This window comes from Leuciscus leuciscus, assembly GCF_965113295.1.
Source record: "Leuciscus leuciscus genome assembly, chromosome: 19".
Lineage (NCBI taxonomy): Eukaryota > Metazoa > Chordata > Actinopteri > Cypriniformes > Leuciscidae > Leuciscus > Leuciscus leuciscus.
Window position 1 is genome coordinate 15,939,450 of NC_138743.1, and position 11,840 is coordinate 15,951,289.

The 11,840-nt window shown below is 35.9% G+C and overlaps 1 long non-coding RNA gene across 1 annotated transcript; it reads right to left on the bottom strand.

Annotated features, from left to right (window-relative positions):
* Positions 1 to 3,797: 3,797 nt before the first annotated feature.
* Positions 3,798 to 5,390, bottom strand: LOC309481585. Its single transcript, XR_014200065.1, has 3 exons — positions 5,315 to 5,390; positions 4,220 to 4,385; positions 3,798 to 4,118 (listed from the first exon to the last, which is right to left on the bottom strand). It is a non-coding gene; the product is annotated as an uncharacterized lncRNA (long non-coding RNA).
* Between the last annotated feature and the right edge of the window lie 6,450 nt (positions 5,391 to 11,840).

Here is an 11,840-nt window from a genome sequence, read left to right on the forward strand (position 1 = left end):
GTTTATCCCGCCCATCGGATTAAGCCGTGTCTATGGTGAGTTGCCAGACTAAACATCTTGATGTAGGTCTGGCCAGAGCCATATAGAGAGAGAGTTGCGACAACGGAAGTTCAAAATGCTTAGTTGTCACGTGATTCGCGTAGACCTCAGATAGTTCCAGGAAGTGCTTCAGCGCCAATTCAAATCGATGGAGTTAGAGAGCAGAACTTTGATTTTTGGTAGTTTGTAGTCAATAAATTAATTGATTTACAATATGTATATAATACACTGATATGTGAATGTAGTATGTGTTTGTAGTTATTGTAATTTTATTTTTAAAAGATAAAAATCTGCTATTATTTAATGTTTATAGGTCAACCAGCGTTGCCTGCCGTTTGTTAACATATTTCTGGCTACGTACGTTAACTGTTACCTTGGTTAAAGGAGAACTCTGTAACTCTAGCGAACTCTAGTCACTTCTTCGCTGATTTTCCCTTTTGTTGTCGCATGTTTTCCCCACGAGCTCCCCCTACAGCTGTGGGGGGGGCGTATATTTCACAACACAGTCGTAAAAAACTCACTTGCGGCGGCCTCCTCCCCCTCTCTACCGCTGCTCATGTGCGTTTGTTTTGATCGGAGCAAGCCAACTGTATCGTGTGGAGCTATGTCTACCGAGGTGGGTCATCTGGTAATACATCATACATGCGTGTGTGTTTATGTCGAATTGCCGTAAAGCAATTTGTGTTTCGCGCTCGTTCTCTTCTCGTTCTCGGTTCTCACGAGACTTCCAATTTCACTTTGCCGGGACGGCAGTGCGCAAGTTGCAAGGTTGGTTTTCCGCCTGGGAACGCTGGGGGGAGCGGGGAAAGTCACCAATATCACCAGAACAGGTTGTTTAACCATCCAAATGATTTCTAGACAGTTTTATTAAGTTAAAAAAGTTACCAAGTTCTCCTTTAAAGACCGTGTTGCCTTGGTTAAAGACCGTGTTGCAGTTGTTTTGAAGTATTTCAAGTATTTCATTTAGTTTCGCGTGAGAATGGTGTCGTCTTAGCGGCCCCTAATTTAATAACAAATGATCGTTCCGACGGAAGCGAATCAATGAACAATAACTTTAGCTGGAAAATAACTTTATTAAAGAACCGCTATAAAGCCAAAACAATCCCTGTTACCATAAATTATATGTGTAAAGCCGTTTTGAAACAATCTACATTGTTAAAAGTGCTATATAAATGAAGATGACTTGACTATTTTTTTGTTCTTAAACTAGAATATTTAAAGGTATCACGTAATGTTCACTATGGTTTCACAAGGACAGAGACTTGCAGGTAACAGGTGTTTGTCTTAAAAAAATCCATTGCAAACAAGTAAAATGTATAATTTAATTAAGTGAAATTTCATTAATCTTAATGTTTACAATGCTTATGCACCCCATGCACTTATTACTGTATAAATTAATACATAATATATTAATGTATAATATTACATTTTCAAACAAAACATGATTATACACACACACACATTATTTCATTAGTGTCCATGTGCATTTACTTTTAACATAATTTGATAAATTCATGACCTACATCACTTTAATCTATAAAAACCTATTTATTTGGTTATTTTGTTATAGTAATTAAAGTATACATGATAATGCATCGTCCAGAGGAGCCTTAATGATGAGTGAAAAGGGTTGTAGATCTCTCAAATACTGGTAAAAACTGCTTTCAAGTATGGGTAGGTTGGTACACTTTCCATGTCAGGTGAATTTAAACATTTAGAAATGTTTACAGCTGAAACTTGTTTAAATTTCAAAAAGTCAAAGTTCACTACTCAAAAATATACATTACATCAGTTTAAATATATATATATATATATATATATATACTTTTGCATTGATTTAGCACAATGGGATTTATAAATGTCTAATTAACTGCACGTCAAGCATGTTGTCTGTCATTTCCTCTATGTTGTTCTTGTGGTGTCTGACACAGAGAGGAGAAGATATGCTGAAACTGAAGGTGAGGGTACAGCGTCAGTGCAGGGAGTCTTCATGATCCACTGAATCCCTTTGAGCTTCTTGTGTTGAGAGAGATAAAGGAAACATAAACGGGACAAATTATATACAGTAGTAGTATATATTACATGTTGTGGTATTTAGTATTATTCCCCATTAAGTCTAGTGTGATTTGTTTTTGTTTTAAAATGGCTTGCTGCTTTTAAGCATTGTTTTTAATCTCACAAATAAACTTCCATTTCCCTTTCCCATCAATCCAAAAATCAGCTGAGCTGAAACATAATATAGACAGCCTAATAGTCAACAGAAACACAATGTCTAAAAACTCCACCCATACGTTTTTGTTACTCAAAAATGCAATCTAAAATAAGGATTGTTTTGTTATTGCACATTTAATGAGGAATGAAACGGATATTCTCATTTTATCACTTCCACATATCACACTCCCCAATGCTATATTTAACCCCTGTTTAGAAGCCTTTCCCTCTTATTACACAACAAAGGATAAAACTGCATTAATAGAACGGGTTTAACCATTAATAGGCTGTTCGTGGTTTGTTATGCGCTACTAACTTTATCCAATGACCTATCTTTTATCTGATAACGTCCCCTAAAACTACTAATTTAGAGAGCAATAATCAACTAGCATGCTTTAATACAAGTTAATTTGATTCAGATGTACTGATAATATACAATCGTATTCTTTAAACGTCTTACCTTTTATAAAAGTCCATCACAAACGGTCTGTTCTACCGCGCTGCTGCTACTTCCGGGAACTATTGAGGGGCTCCACGAGCCGCCATTGCTGTAAAAAAGCGTTCCATTGTTGTCAATGGAGTTGTCGCAACTCTCTCTCTATATGGCTCTGGGTCTGGCTTGCCAGGCTAATGCATTTTATGACCATGGTAAGACTACAAAAAGACAAGTGTTTTCTGAGGTTTGGTAGACATATCCCCATGTTCTACATCCTTTCCATCCAAGCTTTCTTCCTGGTCCCCAAGCAGAGATGAACCAGGCTGTGGTGAAGATTTTTGTTTCCCAATGGCACCGTCAGCTACTGAGGAGTCAACCTATCAACAGTGTATTTAAAAATACTAAGGATCATCATGTTAAATTCCTTTCGTTCGTCTCTTAATTTCCTATTTTAAATACATTTAAAACAAATATAAAATAAAATACTTTACAATATTTCAATTGTTTGTAGAAGTTTCAGTTGTAATTTAATGAATAGTTTCTCTAAAAAAAATGTACCACACACAAAATGATAAACCACATATAATATTAATATTGAGTAAAGATTGTGTAGTGTGTAGTAAAAACAGCTTTTGCTGTTATATGTCTATGAGTAGTAAACTATTTCGGATTGGCTGTAATTACATTGGCTGCAGTAAAGCTAAAACTGTAATGTTTAGATTAGGATTATTACTATTAATTCTGTAGAAGGCATGACAGCTTTATATTTACAGTATACCTTCTTGTTCGATGTCTTGAAATGAAACGGCTTCCGGAGTGGTGTAACATATCTCCCCCTCTTTTTCTGCTGCCGTTCTTTCCACTTTTCTTGGTCCACTCTGTACGTCTGCATAAAGTAAAGTTTTGATGGAAGCAGTCATTTATAAATTCAATAACTTTGGAGAACTGTTTTAGATACCAATACATATAATATGATACATAATGTACAGTAAGTTTCTTTATTTACTTTGACTTAAACACTTTTACCCATGCCACCTTCAATGAAACCTTAATTAAATTCAAACCTTTCTTCTAAAAACTCTCTCGGAATCTTCATACTCCTTCAGGAGAGCAGTGTGAGTAGTCTGATAGCGGGCCACAAAATCATCAAGCCTAGTCAGGCGGCCAGAGGGAAATCGAATGTGTTTTAAATCCCACTGGCTCTTTTCCATTATGCCCTGGGTTCTGTTGTCCTCTGTTATGTTCTGAGAAATGTATAAAAAACAGGTAAATTCGTAAAATAATTTACCTGTTAAACACATTAAGCAATGAGTAATAAAGTCATGTCATGTAAAATATATTATAATTACTTGTCTTGGAAGCTTTCTGAGGGTGTTGTATTTCCTAGAGCACTGCTCATATTCTGGTCCCGTCCCATGTCGTCCAAGGTCACCTTTGAACAAAAGTACGCAAGTAAAGCCATGTGTTTAATTTTCATAAAACCAAGCAAGATTTTTATATCGAAAATGGATATATTGATTAATGATGGCAAACCTAACATTATCCCGGTCCACAATCCAGAATAAGGTAGAAGGTATTTGTTGAGGTGCTCGATAAGGCCTCTGCAGAAGTAAAGATTCGGCTCTCCATGCCTGTCTAGTGGAGCATTGGAAATGACTTCTTTGCAACGTTTTGCAAATCTGTTGTCTCCATCGATGTCCTTAATGTAATGTAACAATGTGTTATTATTACAGGTCTGTTTGAAAATGAAAAAATGACTGACAAATCTTTAACAAGTTTCAGCTTTGACCTTTTTGATAATGTCTGGGCAGGAATACACCTCAGTAATACACATTTTTTTTTTTTTTTTTTTTTACTGTGTTCACTGTCTGTTAATCTTCAGTGTACTCTGCTTTCCCATGTGTTTCTTTGTTTCATCTCATTCACCTGTTTGTCTCCTTGGTTACTGATTAATAAGTGTCCTAATTTCATGTTTGTCTAGTTAATTAGCTCCCTTGTTTTTCTGTGTCTGTTAGTTGTCAAGCTTTGTTTAATGTCACAAATGACCGTGCTAAGTTTCTCCTTATATATCTAATATATAATTTCCTAATGATCCTAAATCATGCGCTTTAATACCACTACCAATTGACAATCATACTTTTACATATGTTTGAGGCTGCAGATGCTGTGGACTTTATATTTATTATACATTTCTGTCTTGTTATATTAAAATGATGCTGTGTTGTGGTGTTCGAGTGGCAGATAATTCATTTATTCTTTTTTTAAATGAAGTATTTTCTGACAACACACACTTACAATTCACACAAAAGTTACTTTTTGTACTGACAAAAGACCTTGTTGTTTCTATGTCCTACTGTTATTGTACAATATTTACATGTAATGCAATTGTTCCATAAATTTGTTCTGTTAAATGGTAGTAATATCAAATATGTATCATTGTAACCTACTTTTATATCATTGTAAACTAGCTGCACTCCATGGCATTTATCTAAGTACATTTTCACTCAAGAAATTTAACTTCATTACCTTTTCTTTATAGTATTTACTTGATAACAACAGTATACCTTCGCATATTTGTCAAAATTAAAACCATAAATGTTCAAATGTAAACTTGGAATTGACATTTACCTTCAAGCTCTCACTTTTGGACTTGGTTGTTTCATCCAATGTCCCTGTTCTCAGCAGCCACGACTGCAGGTTTTTGAAATGTTTCCCTACATTGGGCCCACAGGATGGACTGGAGAACACAACAGCAGCACTTTGAACCATGTCATCTAGCTCAATTAAAGTGCTTGCAGTTGTCAGTGAACCGAAGACGTGCATGGCCAGATGGTAGTGGTTTGGCGCACTGTGGAATGTAACAAAAATAATTAGGTTCAAGAATATATCTATGGTCTTCAAGGTTATATGTTGATAGATGATAAATTGTACAACTTGTGCGTATTATATCCAAATCTGCACTTTATGTAATACTTGCTGGTCTTTTGTATATTTGTTGAATAGATCATTATTCTATTCATTTCACAGGCAAAGCCAATTTAGGGGAATTCAGAGGCCACACTGCTAACAGAAAGTGTCTGCATTTTGGATAGTTCAGTTCACATTGGCAGTAACATTATTAGTTTTTGGTATGAGGAAAAGAGATGTTGCTGTTGTGTTTTTTAGCCTAGCACATTAATGAAAGGTACTTCATTACAGAATCTGTATAAAGTTGACACTAAAAGAGGGTTGTCACAAACAGTAATTTTTTCAAGTACACAACTTACTACTTTCTGCACATTTCCGTTGCATTCTTCATTACGTGGCTGAGACAACGATGAAGAATGGGCACCTCAAAATCTTCTTTTTTTCCTTTACCACTTGCTATGTTGTAGTAGTGGTTATTGGTGTCTTTCAGGTTTTTTTTGGCAAATGACAGGCATATTGCCTGCATCAACACCATTGACCCATCACACAGGATCATGATGGGTGACCGCATACCTTTTTTCCCAAAACACCTTGCCACATCAGTCTGAAACGCCTCAAGGAAGTAATTAACTGAGGCTGTGGTGTGATCACAGGTAAGGTATGTGGCAACAGGTAGTGGAGATGAGTTTTTATGGGGATTCTTGACCACCAACTCATATACATAGAAAGGAGGAGATCCTTTCTGCTTTTTCATGATGCTGCCAGTCGCATCCAGATAGACAATGTCCTCCTGGCATCGCTCCTGATATATTTCAATCCCCCTGCGTGACCAAAGAAGAACCCCTTTTGGGTGTAGCATCACTTTCTGGAGGACCTCATCAGGACTGCCTTTTTTCTGGTCAATCATTATCTGAAGACTTATGACTTCATTACTGTGCTGCCGGCTTCTCTTCCGTGCTTCCCACGATATATTTTTCAGGACGTTCGGACTTGGAGCCTCATCCCGACAGCCAGACTCCATAACATCTTCGGGTATGTTTGTTAATTTGTCAAGGTACATTGCTCGTGGAAGCTGTCTTTGTAAGTCTTCGCCCAGTGATTTTCTTTCATGTGCCCTAACAGGTCTTCTTTTTAATTCCGTTAAATTATGTATACTCTTCTCCCCTTGGTAATTTACTATTGCCTTGAGGTCCTCTTCACTGTCCACAGTAACTGTTACTGTGACAGGGCAATCCTCGAATCTGCAGTAACCAAGGCAGGAGAATTCAGGGCCCGCATGTAACGAACCCATCACCTTCAGTTTGTGCCTTTTAAAGGCAATTGAACAGTATGGGTTTATGGTCCTCAGACCTTTTGAAATCACTTTTGTCCACTGGAGTCCTTTAAAGCTTCTTTCTTTTCTGTTCTTCTTCAGCTTTTCCCAATCACTCCTTTCAATGTAAAAGAATGATGGGTTCTTGGGTAAGTGGATTTTTATAAATCCATCGTCATCAGAGGTATTACTCATAGACCCCTAATGAAGAAATAAAATGTTACTATAACCTGTACGTATGTTCATTAATTAAATGTTTTTTTTTTAAACTGTGGAACATGTAATTCTAAAACCTTTGTTTCTGCATTAATAGTACAGTCAAACATGAACACGGACAAATACTTATTTTTCACATATTGTAATTGTAACATTAACAATAACAAGGAATAATGTGATGTGAAGTCAATGTAGAACACAAGATTCTTATTATCGTTATTTTTCTTTCAATTACAAGACAAGGCATATAGGCACCCAACATTGAATTAAACAAATTAGAAAAAGAGTGAATGAATGGTTCCACTGGCCACAGACAGAGGAGCAGATGGGGAATATTCTGCATGCTGTATTGATAGAAAGTCAAGCAATGTTTGACATTATACTTTAGAAGAACACAAGAAACCTGTAAATACAAAGAGTGAAGACTAACCTTCTCTGAAGACTTGTGTCCTTCATCTTCAGCAGCACTTCCACTGGCCACAGACAGAGGAGTAGATGGGGAATATTCTGCATGCTGTATTGATAGAAAGTTAAGCAATGTTTGACATTATACTTTAGAAGAACACAAGAAACCTGTAAATACAAAGAGTGAAGACTAACCTTCTCTGAAGACTTGTGTCCTTCATCTTCAGCAGCACTTCCACTGGCCACAGACAGAGGAGTAGATGGGGAATATTCTGCATGCTGTGTTGATAGAAAGTCAAGCAATGTTTGACATTATACTTTAGAAGAACACAAGAAACCTGTAAATACAAAGAGTGAAGACTAACCTTCTCTGAAGACTTGTGTCCCTCATCTTCAGCAGCACTTCCACTGGCCACAGATGGCAGAGGAGATGAGGATTGTTCTGCCTGGTGCTTTTTGACAAAGTATATAATGTAATAATGATGTTTAAATGTAAACATTTCGAAAAGAACCTTGTTAAAATATGAAATGCCTGCATCTGTCTTTGAGAAACTCAATATAACAACCTTTATTATTGACTATCATCAGCAAGATTTGTTATAAATATATATATACTGTATATTTGGTTGTGTGTGTGCTCACCTTATGAAATACATTTTGCAGACGATAGCGATTGTTTTTAGTGTTTGCAATGGCAAGTGTAATGCACACTTGTCCCCAGAAGCCGTCTTTATTTGTAATAGTATCATCATAGTCGCTGAGTTTCTTTTTCAGGACTTCAACTGTCTCCACAATTTCATGGTCTACTATATGTATGGTTTTGTTCTATTGGGGAAATAATGCATTACAAATAAATGACATAGTTAGACATAGTTATTCAACTAAGTGTAATTTCACAGATGGATAGTTAATTATTGAATTACTCACCCCAAATAACTTGAATGAGTGAACTCTGGATAAAATCAAAAGAGGAAGAAATTAGGATGACACACACACACACACACACACACACACACACACACACACACACACACACACACACACACACACACACACACACACACACACACACACACACACACACACACACACACACACACATATATATATCATTGCTGTAAAACTGTAGAATACTGTTCTGTTCAGTCATTAATAAACGAATATAACGCACTTTTGGACATTCAAGTAACTACTAATAACAAACAAGAATTAATAAAACAATTTGTAATTAATATTACGTTGCCGTGTGGTAGTTCACTTTTAGAAAAGTACTATTACTTATTTATTACTTATCTATTAATTACCTATTAAAAATTAATAAAAAGGATCATAATACTTGTGTTTTACACATAATACATAATTAATGTACATTTAAGAAAAAAGGTAACCCACTTGTAATGACTGTGTCTATAATCTGTATTCTAAAGAGAAAACATCACAAAAACGCAAAAGTTTAAATGATATCAGTTAGTATTTAAGAATTTTGCGCTACTCATTTGCTCCTGTGTAGAAAAAATCAAACTCACTTTACCTAGACAATAACTTTTTATAGAGTTGCTGTAAAGGCAAAACAATATCTATCCTTTGACTTTCCTATTTTCACTGTAAAGCTGCTTTGAAATCCGTATTGTAAAGCAATATATAAATGAAGATGAATTGACTTGACTAGTTTTTCATTAATGATGGCATGGAACCGTATTGTAAATTTCTCACTGTAATTACTTTTCGGTGATAGCATCAATAATCATACGTGTCTATTTAAAATAATTATGACAATTTATTGAACCAAAGACTGGCCTAAGAAAAACATTTCTTTTTTACTATTCAGTAGACACTTTACTGTATAATAAACATTGCATGACATTAGACAGACATCAGAGAAATAACATGCTAGCCTACATGGTTGAATTGTGCTACGTAGGCCTAATTTGACATGCATATGGCTAATGGTGTGTGTGGCAAACAATGTAATTGCCGTGATGAGTAAGGTTACTCAATGTGCAAATAAATCCAGCTGTGTATAGCAAATGGGGATTGTACATTTAATAAAAAGATGCAGTCACTCTTTCTTGCTCTTCGGCATCTTTCCAGTCATCAAATGGTGCAAGGTACGGTTTGTGTTGCTTATCAAAAAAACAGCAATAGTCTACTGTCATCGCACGGTTGTTGTCGGTGTAGGTGCAAATTTAGGCCTCGCAGGTGCCTGTTTAAAACGTATTACATATTTGCTCTTTTGACATTGCACTACGTTGCACAGTGTAATTTTACAAACAAATCATACTTTAGACAAATTAACCATTCATTAAGAAAATATGATGGTGATCATAGAGGTCAAATCTCAAGTAGACAGTACTGTAATAAAATATATATTATTTTCAAGATATAAATGTAATGCAAAAGTAATCTAAGTTACTTAATTTTGCATTACTGCTGCAGTTAAGTTTTCCACGCAAAATGTTGCAGTTAATTTTTCATTTTATTTTATTACAAGTTAAAATAATGAACCACTTTTACCGACATTAAGCTTCCAGTCCTGAAACGATTTATTATGCCCCCCTCTGGTGTACAACAGCTACCACCAGTCCAACTTAGCATATGTATACAACCATGTAACAGTGGTTTCCTTAATCAAGCATATTAAGCGTATGCTTTAATTATGTAGTTTAGAAAATACTATCCGTCACAAAACAGATGGGGAGAACCACAAGAATCAGAATAACGAACACATGCAAAAATAAATTGAGTAGCTACTTCAGCACCATGGACAGCATAATTGATATGTATAGAGCACTTTTGAGGATTCAAAGTTATGAGGCATGGTCATGGATACCAATTTGTGTTTATTATATGTGATGTTTTGTGAGCAAAAGTCAGAAAGAGAGAAGAAAGCTTCCAATATGGACACAAAGAAATACATTTGTATAATGAAGAAACAATAAAAGCAGTGTTACACCAATCTTCGACAGACACACAGTCCTTGAGGCAACATGGCCAATACTTGTTTAAAGTACTACATACTGTTATGTAATTCCAAAAAAATGTAAATGTATTCGCATGACAGTTACATATCACAATGACATTTATATTGCACAAATTAATGTCCACTACAGAGAGATTTGTGTCAACTAATATTTTCAATGGATACACAAGCACAAAGGGAATATGAATAAAAGTCTCTTCTGGGCATTGTTCACAACTGAGAGGATATACTTGTTCAACTTAAGATCATGAAAGACACTGCAACGGTGCAATTTACATCATCTGCACTGGCTTGGGCACTGTTGTGACTGAAACAGAAAAACAGGGAAATGAATGTTATTAATCATCAATGGCAGAAGTATTTAAAAACAGAAGTATTTAAAGGCCATTTATGTTGTAAAAAAACATCAGAATGGCCTAAAACATTGTAGTTGACACCTTGAGAAGGTGTACTCTCCAGCTGAGGTGGAATTGGTCTGTGGAAGCTAGGACTTTTATTTTTAAGATTTTTTGAATGTATGGACACACCAGGTAATATATGAGATTAGGGGTGGCTCTTATTTTGTAAAACAACATCAGAATGACCTGAAACATTGTAGTTGACACCTTGAGAAGGTGTACTCTCCAGCTGAGGTGGAATTGGTGTGTGGAAGCTAGGACTTTTATTTTTATGATTTTCTGAATGGATGGACACACCAGGTAATAGGCTATATGAGATTTGGGGGGGCTCTTATTTTGTAAAACAACATCAGAATGTCCTGAAACATTGTAGTTGACACCTTGAGAAGATGTACTCTCCAGCTGAGGTGGAATTGGTCTGTGGAAGCTAGGACTTTTATTTTTATGATTTTTTGAATGTATGGACACACCAGGTAATATATGAGATTTGGGGTGGCTCTTATTTTGGAAAACAACATCAGAATGTCCCAAAACATTGTAGCTTACACCTTGAGAAGGTGTACTCTCCAGCTGAGGTGGAACTGGTCTGTGGAAGCTAGGACTTTTATTTTTATGATTTTCTGAATGGATGGACACAGCAGTTAATAGATGAGTTTTGGGGGGCTCTTATTTTGTAAAACAACATCAGAATGTCCTGAAACATTGTAGTTGACACCTTGAGAAGGTGTACTCTCCAGCTGAGGTGGAACTGGTCTGTGGAAGCTAGGACTTTTATTTTTATGATTTTTTTAATGTATGGACAAAACAGGTAATAGGCCTATATGAGTTTCGGGTGGCTCTTATTTTGGAAAACAACATCAGAATGTCCCGAAACATTGTAGCTGACACCTTGAGAAGGTGTACTCTCCAGCTGAGGTGGAATTGGTCTGTGGAAGC